Raw genomic sequence first — 21,033 nt, 5'->3', positions numbered from 1 at the left:
TCGGAACCCAAATGCTGAGAACCTGGAATTGAAAGCTTCCATTTTCGAACATGCCTAAGAAATTGAACGTCTTCTGAGGCACGTTTCTCCGTTTTTCCAATGGATTTTGCCAACTGGCAATTGTGCCTTGGTTGTCGAACATTTTGGAAGTCAAATAGTCTTCTGGAACGGATTACATTCGACAACCGAGGTTCCACCGTATAAGACTGTAGCCTTAGGGGGCAAGTGTCTTTGAACTCGGTGGGGTTACTTATGAGTAAACATCCAATAAGAGAACACCATTTGGTCGATTCAATCATAGCATTCTAACTTGTGTTAGAACAAAAGGATGGAATTATATCAAAGCTAGAATTACAATGCCGTTGGTTAGAATGCAGGACGCGGGTGGCGCTGTGGGTTAAACCACAGAGCCTAGGATTGCAGATCGAAAGGTCGGCGGTTCGAATCCCCGTGGCGGGGTGAGCTCCCGTCGTTCGGTCCCAGCTCCTGCCCATCTAGCAGTTCGAAAGCACCCCTAAGTGCAAGTAGATAAATAGGGACCGCTTTCTAGCGGGAAGGTAAACAGCGTTTCCGTGTGCGGCGCTGGTGCTGGCTCGCCAGATGCAGCTTCGTCATGCTGGCCACGTGACCCGGAAGTGTCTTCAGACAGCGCCGGCTCCCGGCCTCTTGAGCGAGATGAGCGCGCAACCCTAGAGTCGGTCACGACTGGCCCTGACAGGCAGGGGTACCTTTACCTTTTACCTTTACTGGTTAGAATGAAGCAGAAACAATAAAACCCAATAAAACTTTGCTTTTACTTATTGCTGAAGTTCACTATTTCCACTGTAGTTATACAGTTATCCAAAGCTTTCATTGCATGCCATCCAACTTTTTCAGATGCTAAACTGGGGTTCCAGGCACTCACTGGGGTCTGGGGTCCTTTGGCACAGCGGAGAATGTCATAGCTTTAAGAAATATGGTTTAATCACCTATTTACACCTTCAGCCTGCATGGAGGGAGTCCAAATCTTACAGAATGGGAAGATCTTTCAAGAGGGCCTTGTACCCCACAACATGGAGTCCAAGGCATCTCTGCAGCCCACCTGCAGCCAACCTGCCCAAGATGGATCCCCATCTTTCTTCTCTCCTTCTTCCCAGCAACCAAGACTCTCTTTTCGTGTCACCCAGTTACTCTGGCAAGCTTCCAAATCCTCAATCTCTGTTCACACCACAGGGCAGAGAGAAGGGCAATTTTCCTGCATTGCTCTCAATGGCCCTGTATTGTTTCTTAATGGCCCTAGCTTGGCTCAGGTCATTTTGCATAGGCTAGCCCAGGAATTCCTCTGCAGCTGGTATTTTCCCTTCACATCCCAAATCATCAAAATCCTACCATTTATTAATTTCTAAGGTTTAGGGGGGTGTCCCCCTCTCAAATCATTATTGTGTACATATTGCTGTGCACCACTCTGATAATTTAAGATATTTGTAGGGCTATAGATTGGTTTTCCCAGTAGTGATGTATGGAAGTGAAAGCTGGACCGTAAAGAAGGCTGATCGCCGAAGAATTGAGGCTTTTGAATTATGGTGCTGGAGGAAACCCTTGAGAGTCCCATGGACTGCAAGGAGATCAAACCTATCCATTCTTAGGGAAATCAGCCCTGAGTGCTCACTGGAAGGACAGATCCTGAAGCTGAGGCTCCAATATTTTGGCCACTCATGAGAAGAGAAGACTCCCTGGAAAAGACCCTGATGTTGGGAAAGATTGAGGGCACAAGGAGAAGGGCACGACAGAGGACGAGATGGCTGGACCGTGTTCTCGAAGCTACCAGCATGAGTTTGACCAAACTGTGGGAGGCAGTGGAAGACAGGAGTGCCTGGCGTGCTCTGGTCCATGGGGTCACGAAGAGTCAGACACGACTAAACGACTAAACAATAACAACAACAACAACAACAGCTTGGTGACAGAGCATCTCCTTTGCATGTCCCTTGTATCTCCAGCTATAGCTGGCAAAGATTTTCTGCCTGAAACCCCAGAGAGCTGCTGCCAGTCAATGCATGCAATATTCAGCTAGATAGACCAGTTGTCTGACATAAGTATAATGCAAGTTTCCTACGTTCCACATGCCATGTGAAATGGTAAAATCCTGGGTGGGGGAGTTTTATCCCTTGCCCCCGCTGGTTGTATAAGCTGGCTATTCTACAGCTCCACATGGGCTGTTGCAGCACAATCTAAGGTGCCTTCACGGAGCGCGTCTGAACGTTTTCAGCTGTTGCCTAATGCCTGGATCAGAAGGCAAAGCAGAGAGGCGTCAGTGGCGTCTGAGGTTCTTTTCTAATGGATGGCACAGCTTCGAGTTTATTATCCCTGCGATTACACTTCGCAGCTGCGAAATGATCTGAAATTGAAACAGCTCCCAGTCTCTTCAGACTGTTGCAGGGATGCATATAAGATCCATAGCCCTGGAGTAGCTCAGAGCAATTGCCCAGTCATTTGCCCTCGATAAGTTCAGAGGGAAAGAAAATCCTCAGAACTCTACCTTAGGAAGGCAGATTGTTGATCAATGCTACCGCCCAGCAAAGCTATGCTTGTTAGATAAGCACCATCTGGCACAATATGTTAGCAGTTTCAGCTATGGATCCACAAACTCAGGGGTGTTTGGTTCAAAAACAGTTAAGGGTTGGGGGTTTTTTTGGTGTGTGTGCATATGCAGGGCTGGATTTAGGTTTGATGAGGCCCTAAGCTGCTGAAGGTAATGGGGCCCTTTATATGTCCAGCTGTCTTTTGTCAACAACAAATTGTCACTGTTTTTTGTGCTGAATATATGGTATATGGTAATTTATGGACCTAATAGATATCAAAAGCCATTTGTACATGTTTGCCATACAACCGGTCCATGCAGAATGTAGGCACCCTATATATAGAAATGAGCATACCAGTTATATCTTAAGGAGCAGGTTAGCAGGCAGGGCCCATTGCTTATGTCATAGGAGCCTACACAACACAAAACAATGTTGCTGTACAGTGGTGCCTCGCAAGACGAAATTAATCCGTTCCGTGAGGCTCTTTGTATAGCGGTTTTTTCGTCTTGCGAAGCAAGCCCATTGACAGCTTAGCGGATTAGCGCTATTAGCGGTTTAGTGGCTTTTAGCGGATCAGCTGATAAGCGGCTTAGGGCTTAGGAAAAGGGGGGGGGAGGGAAAAAAACCCGCAGGAACTCGCAAGACATTTTCGTCTTGCGAAGCAAGCCCATAGGGAAATTCGTTTTGCGAAGCGCCTCCAAAACGGAAAACCCTTTCGTCTAGCGGGTTTTCCGTCTTGCGAGGCGTTCGTCTTGCGGGGCACCACTGTATGTAGGTTTTCTTTACAGCATTTGTTTCTTGTTTTTTATTTTGGAAATGTACATCCAGTTTTCTTCCTTTAAATTTTTTTGGGGCCACAGGGGCCCTAAGCTATAGCTTGTTTAGCTTATACAGTCATACCTCGTGTTACAGATTCTTCAGGTTGCGCATTTTTGGGTTGCGCACCACGCCGAACCCGGAAGTATCGGAACGGGTTACTTCTGGGTTTCAGCACTCGTGCATGCACAGAAATGTTAAATCCTGTGTTGCGCATGCGGAAAAGTGCCAAATCGCAACCCGTGTGTGTGCAGACGTGGCGCTGCGGGTTGCGAACGTTCCTCCCACACGGATCATGTTCACAACCCATGTGCCCACTGTACCTGTACATAAATCCGGCACTGTGTGTATGTGTGCATGCACATTTCATTTGAGGAGGCAGTAAAGTTCAATCCCAAATGCTCACAAAACCCTGATATTTGTCAGAGCAGCCACTTTGGATTCTTTGGATTGTAGCTAATGCTGCAGGGGTGGTCCAGGGTTACCAACCTCCCCCTGAAGATCCTTTGGACCAATCCAATGCTCTTGCCACCGGGCCTGCACTGAGGTAGCCTCCCCAGTGCCTCACCCCACTCCCTCTCTGTTACCAGCAGCAGCGTCCAAGTTGAGAAGCCAGGTCAGCACACACCCCTGCTCTGCCCCGCTGGCCGCTGTCACAGATATTAAATATTGCACAGTTTGAAGCGACTGGAAGCATAAGAACTGACACCTTTGGAAATGAAGCATCGTCCAGGGCCATGGGAATATTATTCAAACTTTTACTGGCAGAACTTTCTTTAATACAGAATTGAAACATCAGCAACTTCTGGTGCCTCCTCTCCTTGAACTTTTCTACCCTGGCTGGACATTAGCAGAACATGTAACCAAGAACTGTGCTTGCTTATCTCCTCCTCCCTCCCAATCCATTTTCCTTTCATGTTGTGTCTTTTTAGATTGCAAACCTATGAGCTGGAACTCTCTCGTTTTTTATATATAACCCCCCCCAACTGGTCCTTAAGCTGTATTGGGAGCCTTCTTTGGCCAAAGATTGGAATTAAAATTCTTTAAATAAATACGTTTAGTACAAATGTGCTTCATACAGGAGTGGCTTCAACAGATACCTAAAAAGACCTGCATTTCTCTCTCCCTTCCTTACACACACAGCATAACAGAATCTAACTTTAAAAAGGAACCCCAAACTTTACTTTTACTATTATTACACCTGCACACGCACAAAATCTGTTTTTCTCTCTCATGCGAGGCGCACAATTTGGTGGGACTCTGAGAAATACAAAAGATGGAACAAATGTTATTGTTATCCTCAATATACAGATGTTTATTCTTATTCCCCCCCCTCCAGTCCTCCTCCTCCCATTCTTTATTTCCACTACTGTCTTCTCGGTGACATCATAAATAGGACTTGTCTCGTAGCTGTCTCCCAGAGACTTTTGTTTCCTGGGACAGGAACTTATTATGATGTCATGCGTTGAAACAGTTATAATCCCCATCCCTCTTCCCCTCCCAAATTGGAAAGTGTTAATGAAGGACAATAAAAAGAACCACAGTCCCCAGCCCCCCTCCCTGGCACTAAATAAAAGAAAGCAAGGGGGGGGGAACACACAGGAGAACAGTCCTTTGTGCTTCTCTGAAGAAATTCTTGTGAGCAAAGGGGGTCTTTACACATAATGGGTGAGCAATGACATTTTAATTGCTAGGGCACTCACCAGCCAATTTAGCACATGGGAAGTTCGAGGGCCCTATCCTGCAAGGAGCTGAAGGGCTTCTGGGAAGCGTGGAATACCCTCCGCTGTGACTCGAGGTCTCTGCATCTTGCCACATCAAGCCCTTCATCATTCAAAGGCAGGTTGCATCTCACAAGGCTGTGTACTCAGGTCAGGTTTCCTGGGTATGAAAGAAGAGTGGGAATTGGTTCAGAATCGGTTGCACCCCTTCCAGTGCAGCTGGGATAGCTCAGTCGGTAGAGCATAAGACTTCTTCATCTCAAGGTTGTGGGTTCAAGCCCCATGTTGGGTGAAATATTCCTGCATTGCAGGGGTTGGACTAGATGACCCCCGTCACCCTTTCAAACTGTACAGTTCTATGAAATGCATGAGATTCCTGGCATTAATCGTTTTTTGGGGGGCAGTTTCTCTATTAAGTATAATGTGAACAGTGCAACCCTATGCGATCAGAAAACAACTTTGAATTCAGCAAAATGCACTCCCAGCTAATAAGCATATATCGAACTGTCTGTGTGTTTGGGGGGGGGATATATATATATTTCAGGGGAAATTATACATACAGTCAAGGTATGATTTCCAGCCCATCATAAAAGGGTGTGTGGCTAGAGATTTGTTTGTTTTGCTTCTTAATAATTTTATTTATGCTTTTCAGTTTTATACATTTCATTAATTTTGCAGTCATTTTAATGAGTCAAAACATGACTTCCTTCCCCCTCTTTCTGTGGTTCCTTAAATTTATTTTTAACATCTTCTGCATATCCCAATTCAGTTAATTTACTCATTTATTTATCTACTTTAAATATCTACTCTTATAAAACGGCAGGTTATTACAATAATCCTGCCAATGTTCTTATCTGTTTACCTGCAAATATTCAATAAACCATTTCCATTCCTTTATAAAAAGTTTGTTACCTTGATTTCTTATTCTTCCGGTAGGTTTGCCGTTTCTGCATATTCCGAAAGTTTTTGTATTCTTTCTTCTTTTCCTGGGACCTCTGCTTCTTTTCATGTTTTGATTTTAGGCCAGTTGCCAGAAAAGCACATTTTTCTCTTCCGCTCCTCCCCACTCAAACCAAATACTACAGTGGAACAGATTATTTCAGAAGGTGGTTGTCAGGGAACTGCCATCAGCTCAGAGGCGAGAGGTGGAAGGGCAGTTGTGTTATAGGGAACCTCCGAAAGTCTTGCGAAGCAGTTCCTCCTCTGGTGAGGAGGAAAGCCCCACCGCCAGTGGGGAGGAGGTGGTGGGACCAGGGGATGCTAGGGAGAACCTCAACACTGACCCTGAGCAAGCTGGAGAAGAGGGAAGTACCCCTTTGCCAGTGCCCACTCTGCGCAGTAGGTTTCGGCGCAGGGAGGGGAGGAGAAGGTTGGGGGTCAAACGACTGTTATGCTGGGGGAGGCTACAAGGACCGACCTCTCCCAGATTCTGCTAGCAACTGAGCCAAACATGAACTTGCGACGCTCTTCACTGTAAGTAGTTTTGCACTAAGAATAAAGCCTGTAAAAGACAGGTCGGACTCTTGCCTGTTTGCTCTCGAGCAACCACACCACCATCTGGCAGTGGTTGACTATCCTTCGTTGGAGGTTTCAAAAGAGAGATTGGATTGCCATCTGCCACGAACTCTTTAGCTATAATTCCTGCATTGCAGAGGGTTGGACTAAATAACCCTTGGAAACCTTTCCAACTCTACAGTTCTTTGATTCTGTACCCACCTTTCCCCATTTGCATGTTTAGACCTTTAAACCTCCCCCTTAAATAAATTCAGACACACTTGACTCAAATCTTGGTTTGGTTTTTGGCAGAATTTAGGCCACAACTTTATTGATTACAGCAAGTGAATGGTTTCATAGGCTCTGGTTCGACTAGTTCCCTGCAGTGTTGCAGGTAGCGCTGACCCAGGGCACCAGCATAGGTCAGCCTAGGGTGAACACCTGGATAAGCAGAAAGCCGGGAACAGGCTATCTCCACCACCCAAATGCCCCCCTGGACTCAGGCACAGGCACAACCCCCTCACAGGGGTTGACCAAACCATCGAGTCCCTGGATTCCTTTAACGGAATACCCTTCACATAGGGATGGTGAGAATGTTCTCCCATCCCTATCACCTGAACCAGAGCCTATTCGCAACCTTACAAGTTGTGACGATTTGCTACGCAGCAGGCAAAACCCAAATGGCAACAGCCAATCAGCCATGTGGGGGAAATTCCTGCCATGCCCCTGTCCCAACGACAGATGACACATGACGGCATAGCAAGGTCAAGCACACAAGCCCTAAATATAGGGAGAGGTGGGCGGGTGTTCCGATGCACGCACTGAAAGAGGAAGCTCTGGGTCACGTGCATAGGTATATATAGGTCCCTGATCTGTTTAGCCTGCATCCCATTGGCCTGATTGAACGCTGCATCAAGGGACCTACAAATCAGGTGTTGTGGCTATCCAAACGTACCCACCCACAACACAGGGTTAGGTTGCCAGGTCTTACCGCAACATGTGCCCTCTTTAAGGGAGAACCCGATTAAGCACAGAGAGAGTGACTTCTAATGAGACATGTATAAACTATACAACAAATGCCTAATGAGTGCCTGGACTTCTCTAGCACAACAGAAGGCATGCTTAAGCCTCTTTGCTATGTATTCACATTTTGCATTTGTGTGTGTGGATATTATGAAATCCACCCATACTTGCTGTGCAGTAGTGTTTGCAGAAAATAACTTCTGGGAAGTATCTGCTCTCAGAGAAACCCACCATAGGAAAGATGCATAGGATGCTAGGAAATGTGGAAGGGTAAACTATGGCGATTCCAAGGACTACTTGAAACTAAGACAAATGCAGGAGAAGCACACAAAAGGGGAAAGCAAAACATAAGCCCTTTAGAACTCCAGAGAGTCCCATTGCCTGGTGTCCAAACAACTCGCTTATCAATCATAGCTCTGACTTATTAGCTCGTTTTGCAGAATTCGCTTAGAAGGTTGCCCACACATTTTGCTTCATAACTTTCTTTCTAGGAGGGCTAGAGACTTCTTTTTAAAAAAGAAAGAAGGGTAGGGATCTCGGGGCCCTGCCTGGGGCCTCAAGTGAAGACTTTTGCAGGCCCCATGTTACCCATAGACATCAGCTTGGGGGACCCCATGTACAGGGTAGGACCAGTGAGGGGTGTGCCTGAAGGAGTAGGTGTGGCCTACTGAGAATCCCAAGGGCTGTAGGGCAGCATTCAGCCCCTAGGACTGAGTGTGGTCCAAACCTATACTATGAAATCACACTGTTTGTGGTCCCAGAGGTACAGAGAAAGTGTAGACATACTGTCAAGGGAGTAGATATAGGTAGGTAGCCGTGTTGGTCTGCCATAGTCAAAACAAAATTAAAAAATTCCTTCCAGTAGCAACTTAGAGACCAACTAAGTTTGTCATTGGTATGAGCTTTCATGTGTATGCACACTGTGTATCTGAAGAAGTGTGCATGCACACGAAAGCTCATACCAATAACAAATTTAGTTGGTCTCTAAGGTGCTACTGGAAGCAATTTTTTTATTTTGTCAAGGGAGTAGCCAGATTTATGGCCAAGGAGACAAGCAGAGGTCAGTACTTTATAGGAAGTCCAAATAAGCAGGATGAGAGAAAACACAGGCGTAGTCAGGGCTGAGAAGTGAGGAGAGTCAAAGCAAGAACAGGGGCCAAAGAACATCTTGACTTCACTGGTGAACATTTTCTGAAAATTCTCTGGGCTTGCAGATATTCTCAGAAGCTTTGGAGAACACTGGGCATCCTGTATCTGCATTTGATCTGACACGTGGCAGTCATCATTTGATAATATTTGACAGCAGACCTGCAGTCGCCATCAGTTTTTGACAGCATCTGACAAGTAGCAGTTGCAATTTGATAGCCTCTGACAGCTGGCATGCAGCAACAGACAGGATCTGACATGGAGCAGTCAATATTTGACAGTATCAAACAGTTGGCATGTAGCAGGAGTTAGCAATAGATAGCAACAGAGTCACGGTGAAATTTAGAAAAATGTTCGCAGTAACTTGATTTGGCTGGGGGTTGGAGGGAGTCCAATGGGGCTCTTCTGCTTATCCAGTGCCTTGCTAGGCTCTTGATACCAGGGTGAGAGGGGTGAGCAGCTTTCATTGTATATGTGTGTGTGTGTATATATATATATATATATATATATATATATATATATATATATCTCCTTCAATTCCCTTCAGTTGGTGGGAATGAAGTGCAACTGAGCTGCACATCCAGCTACCAGGTTTGGTGGCATGCTCAGAGTTTCTTGCTTCAAATTCCTGGGAGTTTACCTTAGTGAAGACCTCACTTGGAAAAAAAATATACCGTATTTTTTGCTCTGTAGGACGCACCAGACGATAGGACGCACCTAGTTTGGGGGGGAGGAAACAAGGAAAAAAAATTCTGAATCCCAGAAGCTAGAACAGCAAGAGGGACCTGGCTTCTGGGATAGCCTCTTGCTGTTCTGGCTTCTGGGATAGCCGCTGGGATAGCTGGTCTAGCTTCGCGGGGCCATCCAAAAGCCAGAATAGCTAAAGGGAGCGCTGCGCAGTGCTCCCTCTTGCTGTTTTAGCTTCGTGTGAAGCCTTCTCAGGGCACGGGGAGCCTTCATCTCCATGTCCTGCTGAAGCTTCTGGGACAGCCTGCGAAGCCTCCGCAGGGCAGCGGGATGAAGGCACCCTGCTGCCCTGCAGAGGTTTGCGCCGCTAACCCCGAAGCTAGAACAGTGAGACGGAGCACTGCGCAGTGCTCCCTCTCCCTGTTCTAGCTTAGCCGCGCAGCCTGCAATCGCTCCATAAGACGCACACACATTTTCTCTTACTTTTTAGGAGGGAAAAAGTGTGTTATAGAGCGAAAAATACGGTAACTCAGGTGGTTAGGAAGGCCCAACAGAAACTCAATTTTCTCAGGTTCTTGCAAAAGAACTATGTTAAACAACAATTGATGACCTCCTTCTCTGGGCCACAATAGAAAGTGTCCTCTCATATTGTAACACAGTGTGGTACGTTGGCTTGACAGCCATGGACAGAAAGTCTTTACAGAGGGTGGTGAACACAGCACATGATATCATGGGCTGTCCCCTGAGCCCGCTAGATGACATCGCAAGGGATTGTTGCCTTAGGATAGCGAGAAAAATTCTCAGGGACGATTCACACCCCGGCCAGCACCTCTTTAATCTTCTACCTTCGGGCAGGAGATATAGAAGTATAATCAGTCGTACCAACAGGCTAAGAAACAGTTTCTATCCGTGGGCTGTTAGGCTGCTGAACGGAAAATAATATTGTGCAACTGACTTTTGGGGATGGTGTGTTGTGCGACAAGCACACAGAGTGCAATGAGACTGAGTGTTTGGGGGCAGGGAGGGAGACACGGTTAATTTCATTGTACACAGGTTGTACATTGACAATAAAGGTATTATTATTATTATTATTATTATTATTATTATTATTATTATTAGTTGGGAAGGCTATGGATTATTTGGGTTCATGCCTTTTCCTGGTCCTTCACTGCTCCAAACCATCCTAGGAACATCCCTCTTTGTGACATTGAAGGACCAGTTTGGAGTGAATCAGACAATGTTGGGTTTTGGGGTATTAACTATGAGCCCCGGTTTGATTTATCATCTATCTATCTATCTATATCTATCTATCTATCTATATCTATCTATCTATCTATCTATCTATCTATCTATCTATCTATCTATCTATCTATCATCTCTCTCTCTCTCTCTCTCTCTCTCTCTCTCTCATCTATCTATCTATATCTATCATCTATCTATCTATCTATCTATCTATCTATCTATCATCTATCTATCTATCTATCTATCTATCTATCTATCTATCTATCATCTATCATCTATCTCTATCTATCTATCTATCTATCTATCTATCTATCTATCTATCATCTATCTATCATCTATCTATCTATCTATCTATATCTATATCTATATCTATCTATCTATCTATCACAGTGGCGTAGCGTGGGGGGTGCAGGGGGGGCCGGCCGCACCGGGCGCAACATCTGGGGTTAGGGCAAATCCACGGGTTAGGGGGCGCAAATCCACGGGTTAGGGGGCGCAAATTACTTGCCTTGCCCCGGGTGCTGACAACCCACGCTACGCCACTGATCTATCATCTATCTATCTATCTATATCTATCTATCTATCATCTATCTATCATCTATCTGTCTGTCTGTCTGTCTGTCTGTCTGTCTATCTATCATCTATCATCTATCTATCTATCTATCTATCTATCTATCTATCTATCTATCATCTATCTGTCTATCTATCTATCTATCTATCTATCTATCTATCTATCTATCTATCATCAATCATCTATCTATCTATCATCTATCTATCACCTATCATCTCAATTATTTTTTGATATCACCTTTTCCGTCTTCAGTGGCGAGGAGGTGGCAGGCTTTATGACAGGGAATCTCTTGCCCGAGACTCAAATGTGTCCCCACAGGTCTATCTATCTGGTCCTGTGGACTCTTCCCAGACCACAACACACCCAGCCACATCGCCTCCCAGCCTTGTTGCTTTCCCTCCTTGAATGAGCCTTTCAACTCTCGCTTGCCTGATAGAGAATAGAGAGGTTTGTGCAAGCTTGTGTAGAAATGAGCCTACTGCACAAAAGTAAATGTATTTTTTTGCTCCGCCCACTTTTTCCTTAGGCCCTGACCAATATCGGCATGTGGACCTCAGGAGCTTGTCCAGAATGGAATGTGGCCCTTTCCCAGTCTTGCTGTATGAAAACATTCCAGGTCTGAGAGTAATGAAGCATGTAGATGATAGATGATACAACACATCATCAGAGATCTACAACCTCTCCTGGACAAATGACAGTTCTCTTTCTCAAGCTCTGGGAGGAAGACCTTTCATTGCCTACAGACAGCCACCCAATCTTAAACAACTCCTAACCCACAATAATACTACAACCAGACTTAACACGGACACTGGCACCAGAGCCTGCAATAAACCCAGATGCCAACTTTGCTGCCACATACACCTGGACAACACCATTACTGGCCCCAACAACATCACACATACCATCTCGGGACTATTTAATTGCTCATCGTCTAACATTGTGTATGCCATCAAATGCCAACAGTGTCCTTCAGCTCTCTATATTGGACAAACAGGCCAAACCTTACGCCAAAGAATAAATGGACATAAATCTGACATCAGGAATCACAAGACAGAGAAACCAGTAGGAGAACACTTCAATCTCCCAGGACATTCTATACAAGATCTCAAAGTAGCTGTTCTATTACAAAGGAATTTCAGAAATAGACTGGAAAGAGAAGCTGCTGAATTGCAACTTATTACCAAACTTAAAACCATGGAGAGACCTGGTCTGAACAAAGACATTGGATTCTTATCTCATTATACATGACAAAGCCATTTTTCACCTTCTCACCCGTTGCTTTTTCCTGTAAGACCTATTGCAGTCGTTAAGAGTCGTCAACAGGCTCATCACAGCTATCTGCCAATCACCCATTCCCACCACCCTTCTGAGTATTACCCCTCCCCACCTTCTCACTATATAGAAGGGTCTGGTGACTTCTGTTTCAGTGTATCTGAAGAAGTGTGCATGCACACGAAAGCTCATAGCAAGAACTAACTTAGTTGGTCTTTAAGGTGCTATTGGAAGGAATTTTTTTATTTTGTTTTGTCTAAGGGTGGGATTTCAACTATATTTTCAAGGGATAAAGTGTGAGTCAGCCTGAAGAGGGAAAAAAACGAGGGAAGACAACAGCCTGTATGGGCGAGGAAGACACTACCCTGCCCACCCATTTTTTGGCAACTACACATCAGTTTTCACTAAAAGCTGATAATAATTTAGCATAAATGACTCAAACATATCAAATAATAATAATAATGAAAAGCTCCCCTTTCCCCAAATCTATCTTCTAGCAGCAGCTATCTTTAAAAGATTGCCCTTTGAAGTTGTTCTATGTGGTCAGAATCAAGCTTTGGGATTACAAAAATAAATAGAAGTAGAAAAAACATGCAATTAAGAGAGAGATCAGCACTCAAATATCACTTTGGCCCACTGTGCTGCTCCATTCCTTCTTCTCTACAATGATGAAAAGTGAAGAAACAAGCACTTGAAATGTTATTAGCAATTTAATAAGAAGGCAACATCTTTGCTAGTGCTAAGGCCTGTCGTCAATATTTTCCCCTGACTACGCCTAAACCATTTTTTTTTTAAAAAAAGAAGAGAACTCAATTAGAAGAGAGAAATGGAAAAAGGAAAGGGTAACTGTTTTTTTAAAAAATGCACATTGATTATAGTAATTGCACATAGAAGGGCAAGTGTTCTTGCCCAACTGCTACCTGTAGTATGGCAACTTAGTTGCTGCAAAATCCAGCTCTCCAGATTGAACAGTCTTTCCTCACTTTGGTCTCTAGGAGGGATGTTGTTGGATTCTGGGTACTATTTCAGGTGATGATTTGTCAGACTCACAGCCCATACTTGGTTCATTGCAATTCTCATTTTTCAATTTTTTTTAGTATAATAATCCCCCCCCCCCATTTTTGTTGTTGTTTAGTCATTTAGTCGTGTCCAACTCTTCATGACCCCATGGACCGGAGCACGCCAGGCACTCCTGTCTTCCACTGCCTCCCGCAGTTTGGTCCCCCTATTTACACTGTTGCAGGGAAGACACAAGATTTACCCACCCGGGAAGAATGGCAGATGAAGGTGATGGACTACATGGAACTGGCAGAAATGACTGGCAGAATCCGAGACCAGGGAGAAGAGTCGGTGGAGGAAGATTGGAGGAAATTTAAAGACTATTTACAGAAACATTGTAAAATTAATATCTGTTAGAAGGATGTTGGAATAATATTATATGATTTTAGCAGGAATGATATAAAGGATTTGGGAATAACTGACTGTTAATTGGTGAAAGGAGGAAAAGTAAAGTTACACTATATTAAGACAATTTACAGGACAAAAATTTTAAAAGAGGGAAAGGATTTGCTGAAATGGATAATTGACCTAGAATACAAAAAAGGGAGGTGTGAGGAGGTCAAGGAAATAAGCTAATGAAAGATTAGAAATGAGGAGATTTGATGCATTTTTCTTTGTGTTTTTGTTTTTGTTTAATGGGTTTTATTTCTCTGTTTTTTTCTTATTTTATATTGCGATGTGTTGTTTTGTTTTTGTTTAATGTGGTATTTTTACTTTTTCTTTCTGTAATTTATGAAACTTTAATAAATATTATTTTAAAAAAACAAAACTAAAAGAAAAACCTGGATGTGTATTTCCAAAACATAAGATAAAAAGCAAATAAAATATTTACACTGTTGCAGGAATTTATATATAGGTTGGGGGGGTTGCCCCTCCAGCAGATATTATGCACATGCAGCCCAGTACCAAAATGAGCACAATCACTTTTGTGACTTTTGTGATTTATCCCCACAAAACACTTCATCACAGTTCCTTCCTATCTATTCAAAGGGCCTCTGCTGCACAATATGAAATGTAACAATTCACTGATAAATGTATCTATGTACTGGGAAAACTTCAGAAATTCATATAGACATGTGAGCTCAGCTACTCAGCAGCCCCTCTGCCTGAGTGATAAGTCCTGGTGTCCTGATACCTGAGTGCCAGACAGGTAGCCATTCCAGAAATAACAAACCCAGATGAAGACAAAAGGGTGTGATTAACTTGACTGGGAAACAGGGAAATGTAAATATTGCTTTTGTTACACTTGATGGGTGTTTGGTGGAGGGCAAGGGGAACCATGGGGCAGGGTCCAGGATGCTCAGATTACTGCCACCAGACCTCCCCTTTCATGATGTAACCATGATGTATTAGTGATGTAGTTTGGGGGGTGTAACATGGGGATTAGTAGCTAATAAAAGTTTGGGTTTTCTTTTGTACGGGCCTTCCATCTTGTTTCACATTGTGGCAGGTGGGAGTCCTGTTGTGACAGTCTTCAATAAAGACCAAGTCTACTGGCTGTTGTTTTGCTTTGATATTCCTGGCCGGTGTCCTTGGTTTTTGTCCAAAGGAGCCCTCAGATTTCTCCGTTAACAGCACACGTTCAATTTGTGCGCAACTGTGCACACGTGAATTGTGGCGAACCTGGAAGTGACCACAAATGTCACAAGAAAGGCACTGAAAGTGGGTGGGTTGGGGGGTTTGTAGGCTTTTCCAATTGTGTTTCAAAAGTACATGATTTCACTGATGTGCATGGCGCCTCACAACGTAACCCACGAGTAAATGGGGACAAGCTCTCCTCCTTCTCCTTGCCTGCTCTCCAGCAGCCACTACAAGCTGCCAGAAGGGAGGAACCTGGTTGCGATGGCCATGGAGAGGCAACGGGACGCTCTCTTGCAGACGCTGTTGCCATCGACCGGACAAACGCCAGCTCATCCTCCTCCCTGAGCTCGGTGCTAGCCAGTGGCATAGCGTGGGGGGGTGCAGGGGGCCCCGGCCGCACCGGGCGCAACATCTGGGGGGGGCGCGCGCTCGCCGCCTCCAGAGTCGCCGAAGAGCCTCGGGCGCAGGCTGTAGCAGAGCCCCATGTCTCGCAGAACCGACGAGCTGTGCGCGCGTCTGGGCTGAAGGCGTCCAGCAGGCAGCGGCTCTCAGCGCTCGCCACGGTCCCCGCATGCAGTGGCTGGGCCATGTTGCATTTTCCTCGCCTCTCTGCCCTCCTCCTCCTCCGGGCAAGCAGCGTTGTTTGGGCAGCAGCGCCAGCGGCAACTCACCTCAGATCACCTGACACGGACCCGCCGCCGCCGCCGTGGCTACCTTACCGTAAATACCCCAGCCCAGGCAGCAGCAAGAAGAAGCTGGCAGCGGCGGCAGGTTAGGGGTTAGGGGCGCAAATTACTTGCCTTGCCCCGGGTTAGGGGGCGCAAATTACTTGCCTTGCCCCGGGTGCTGACAACCCATGCTACGCCGCTGGTGCTGGCAGGGCTGGCAGGGGAAATAGGCCTAGGGGCATGCCAAGATCAAATCAGAAGCTGGGATGGCTTTTGCAATTCTGGAAAACAGGGACACTTGGAGGGTATGACATATGATCATAAGAGTGTTTAAGCTGCAGCAGTGAGCCTTGAAAGACCTACACTGGTTCCCAGTACATTTCTGGGCACAATTCAAAGTGTCGGTATTGACCTTTAAAGCCCTAAACGGCATCGGTCCAGTATACCTGAAGGAGCGTCTCCACCCCCCATCTTTCAGCCCGGACACTGAGGTCCAGAGCCGAGGTCCTTCTGGCGGTTCCCTCACTGTGAGAAGCAAAGTTACAGGGAACCAATCAGAAGGTCTTCTCGGTAGTGATGCCCACCCTGTGGAATGCCCTCCCACCAGATGTCAAAGGAAAAAAACAACTACCAGACTTTTAGAAGACATCTGAAGGCAGCTCTGTTTAGGGAAGCTTTTAATATCTGAAGGACTATTGTATTTTAATATTTAGTTGGAAGCCGCCCAAAGTGGCTGGGTTTCCCTAGCCAGATGGGCAGGGTATGAATAATAAATTATTATTATTATTATTATTATTATTATTATTATTATTATTATTAGTGCCCGCCCTGTGAAATGCCCTCCCATACGATGTCAAGTAAACATCTATCTTACTTTTAGAAGACATCTGAAGGCAGCCCTGTTTAGGAAAGATTTTAATGTCTGATGTTTTATCGCATTATCATCATCATCATTAATTCTGTGGGGAGCTACCCAGGGTGACTGGGGAAACCCAGCCAGATGGGCGGTGTATAAATAAATAATAATAATAATAATAATAATAATAATAATTATTATTATTATTATTATTATTATTATTATTATTATTTTAAAAACAATAGCCACCTAGTGTTTCTGTGGAGCACAAAGAGTGTTCTCTCATATGACATGATGAACAAGGTACAAAGTTTGTGGGGAGAAGCAGAAAACTTTCGAACAAAATGGTGGCGCCGAGAGGCCTACCACATTTTACCCAGGCACCGTCGCGCTTCTGCCAAATTAGCACCGCAAATGGAGTCTGAAATGGCACTTTGTCTGCATTTACAGGCATATTGCCCCAGGACAAGAGATGTAATTCTCTGAAATGAAGAAAATTAAATCATTAACCCTCTTCACCCAATCCCCCTTCTTGCTGGAAAGTTAGTTTATGCACTTAATGAATATGGGACTGTCTTCCTAATGAGCATGAGATAGCTGATGTAATTGAAAACAGGGGGCGGCGGGGGGTTGGGGAGAGTAACTGTTCCCAATCTTTCTCTTCTTTAAAATGTTCATTTAGTTTGTAAATTTGAACGGGGAATGGTAAAAGATCGGAAGGATACACAACGGTCAGTCCTACCTGTGGACTTGAGGTGTGGGTTCAGGGAATAGCAAATTCTTCACCACTTGCTATCAGGGTTAAAGGATGATATAAAGCAAGGTGGGCATATTAATCTGTTAGGGGCTGGATCTCAGCACTATGCGCAGCTAAATGGGTTCATCCCCTTTCTGACCGCATTTGCAGACACTCCAAGTGTCCCTATTTTCAACGGGCAGTCCTGGATTTTCAGAATTCGTCCCAGTTTCTGATTTGATCCTGGAATATCCCACTTTTCCTGTTTTCACTGGTGAAATGTTGAAGGATGTGGAGTTATGAGGGACCCCTGCCCCTGAGCCAAGGAGTACAACCTTTAGAAGACATCTGAAGGCAGCCCTGGATAGGGAGGTTTCTTAATGTTTAAAGTTTTATTATGTTTACATATATGTTGGAAGCCATCCAGAGTGACTGGGGCAACATAGTAAGATGTGTGGAGTATAAATAATAAAATTATGATGATGGTGGTGGAATAGGTTAAGGTAAAGGGACCCCTGACCATTAGGTCCAGTCGTGGCCTCATCTCACTTCTCTTCTCATGAGGTGGCCAAAGTACTGGAGCCTCAGCTTCACAATCTGTCCTTCCAGTGAGCACTCAGGGCTGATTTCCTTAAGAATGGATATGTTTGATCTTCTTGCAGTCCATGGGACTCTCAAGAGTCTCTTCCAGCACCATAATTCAAAAGCATCAATTCTTCGGTGATCAGCCTTCTTTATGGTCCAGCTCTCACTTCCATACATCACTACTGGGAAAACCATGGCTTTAACTATACAGACCTTTGTTGGCAAGGTGATGTCTATGCTTTTTAAGATGCTGTCTAGGTTTGTCATTGCCTTTCTCCCAAGAAGCAGGCGTCTTTTAATTTCGTGACTGCTGTCACCATCTGCAGTGATCATGGAGCCCAAGACCATTCATATAGGGAAATTCTGTCAATGGACATTAGCCAGAGGTGAGGAACCTTTGGCCCTGCAGATGTTGTTGGACTATAGCGCCCATCATACCGTACCAGGGGTGCCAACTGGAATACAATATGGGGGGGCAGCTAAGACCCGTCCCACATAATTGATCATATGATGCTGTGCATGCACACCATTTGAAAGGCAATGCCCATCAACTTTGGGGTGGGTGGCCCCTTCAAATATTTTATGGGGGTGGGATGAAGCCTCATTGGCCCCTAGGAGTTGGCTCCTATGTCCCATACCTTGGCCATGGGGCTGGGACTCCAGGAACATCAGTAGGGCCAAATGTTCCCCATAGTGGTAAGGAGAAAAACCGAAGGCTTAGAAAAACTGAAATATGTTAACATAACATAAAATGGTTTATTCTGAGCTCTGAGGTCCAGTGCTGAGGGCGTTCTGGCTGTTCCCTCACTGCAAGAAGCCAAGTTACAGAGAACCAGGTAGAGGGCCTTCTCGGTAGTGGCACACACCCTGTGGAATGCCCTCCCACCAGATGTCAAAGAGAAAAACAACTACCAGACTTTCAGAAGACATCTGAAGGCAGCCCTGTTTAGGGAAGCTTTTAATGTTTAATATATTATATGTTAATATTCTGTTGGAAGCTGCCCAGAGTGGCTGGGGAAACCCAGCCAGATGGGTGGGGTAATAATAATAATAATAATAATAATAATAATAATAATAATAATAATAATAATAATGTCTTCCCTGCTCCCATTTTATATTCGCAGCAGCATGCCAAGCAATAGCAGATGGGGGAAGAGGGAGATATCCCTCTATTCTAAGATATAGAGTGATTTTGAGGTGGGCAGGCAGGAAGAAAGGAGGCAAGGAAGGAGAACGTCAAACAAGAGAAAAACCTTTAGGGTCAAAATCCTCACCCTGCACTGGTGGCAAACATTATGAGCTGCCCAACTTCACATTGTACAAAACCAGGAAATACAAATGTTGGCAACACCAGTGGCTGACCCCTGGATTTGGATTCTCTATGCAAAATGAGAGGGGCAGCCAGGGTGGCGCAGTGAGCCCTTTTCTGGCCCCAGGGCCATAAGCAAATGCCTGACCACATTGCCCCCAGGGCCAGCCCTGAATATGTCCACATTGCTGCAAATGAGGCAAGCCGTGTTTTGAAAAAGTCGAGCTGAAGTCAGACTCTCGCTCTGGATCAGGCCTCTTTTCCCCGGGAAAGCCTGGACCTTTGTTTCTGCAATGTCTCTGTTGGTGACAGATGGGGATGCTGCCCTGTGCATTTGTTACCTTCCCCCTGACATGCAATATGTCCACATTCTGACAGTGAGAGGAGAGGCTCCAGCTGTCCCTCTTGTAATTGACAGGAAGGCATTCTTTCCACTTTTGACAGAAGCAGTATTATGATTATTATGATTATGATTATGATTGTTGTTGTTATCATCATCATCATCATCATCATCATCATCATCATCATCATCTGAGAAAAGCCATGGTCATCCAGAGTTTTCTTTATTCTTTTTTAAAAAAATTGTCCTGTTTTTTTCACCTCTTACTATCAGATTTCTTTCCTTTCCCTTTAAAGCTATTAAAGAAAACAAAGGGAAACCAAGGTGAGCCGAGCCTAGAATAGGTTGCATCTCTGTCTAGTCTTGGGATGTGGGTGGCGCTGTGGGTTAAACCTCAGAACCTAGGGCTTGCCGATCAGAAGGTCGGTGGTTCGAATCCCCGCGACGGGGTGAGGTGAGCTCCTGTTGCTCGGTCCCTGCTCCTGCCAACCTAGCAGTTCAAAAGCACATCAAAGTGCAAGTAGATAAATAGGTACCGCTCCGGTGGGAAGGTAAACAGCGTTTCCATGCATTGCTCTGGTTCGCCAGAAGCGGCTTAGTCATGCTGGCCACATGACTTGGAAGCTGTATGCTGGCTCCCTCGGCCAGTAAAGCGAGATGAGCGCTACAACCCCAGAGTCGGCCACAACTGGACCTGATGGTCAGGGGTCCCTTTACCTTTTACCTTTAAGCAAGAAGATAAGTTTTTGCTGGCTTTTGGTCATGCACATGCTCAGATCAAGACCACGTGAGTCACCAGTTCCATTTCCGCTGTCGGGCTCCATGTTAATTTGGATTCTGTGCTGAAGGGAGACAGCAAAATAAATAACTCTTGGAGGGTTTTTGGACTTATTGGTGACAAGCCGGGTGATTTATGTCCATTTGGTTTCTTCTCCCTCTTTCTGTCCTTTGTGTATATACCTCCTCAGTCAGCAATAAAGCTTGGCTTTCCCCTAACCTTACATCCTCTGCAGCCCTGTTCATTGTGTAATAGGTTCTTAATAAGATTGGGGGGAAATAAAGTCAACTCTGAACACATAAGTCACAGGGAGATGAGTATGACAAAGCTTTCCTCTCCCAAATTAGATTCAAGAGGGTTTGCAACAGAGGCCACTTTTCCTCCCAACATCCATCAATAACACAATGACTGCTGCAAGCAGTTACTTAATTTAAAAACAAACATTGGATATTTTGAGAGGGTGTCGAAGGGGCTTCTCATTTCAGAATAATTACTCTTAAATTGCTGAACTAATACGGGAGGGAGAAGAGGGTGAACAGTTTTAGGCCCCATCTGCATGAGATATTTAAAGCGGTATCATACCACTTTGAG

The 21,033-nt window shown here is 45.0% G+C and overlaps 1 protein-coding gene across 1 annotated transcript in view; it reads right to left on the bottom strand.

Annotated features, from left to right (window-relative positions):
- The window catches only part of NKAIN4 (sodium/potassium transporting ATPase interacting 4), a gene marked incomplete at its 3' end in the record, with an annotated part of 564,211 nt that overhangs the window by 131,615 nt on the left and 411,563 nt on the right, over window positions 1–21,033 (bottom strand). The window lies entirely within an intron of this gene.

This window comes from Podarcis erhardii (assembly GCF_964252035.2).
Source record: "Podarcis erhardii genome assembly, chromosome: 6".
NCBI lineage: Eukaryota > Metazoa > Chordata > Lepidosauria > Squamata > Lacertidae > Podarcis > Podarcis erhardii.
Note: the sequence above shows the minus strand (reverse complement) of the source record. Positions and strands in the feature narration are given on the sequence as shown.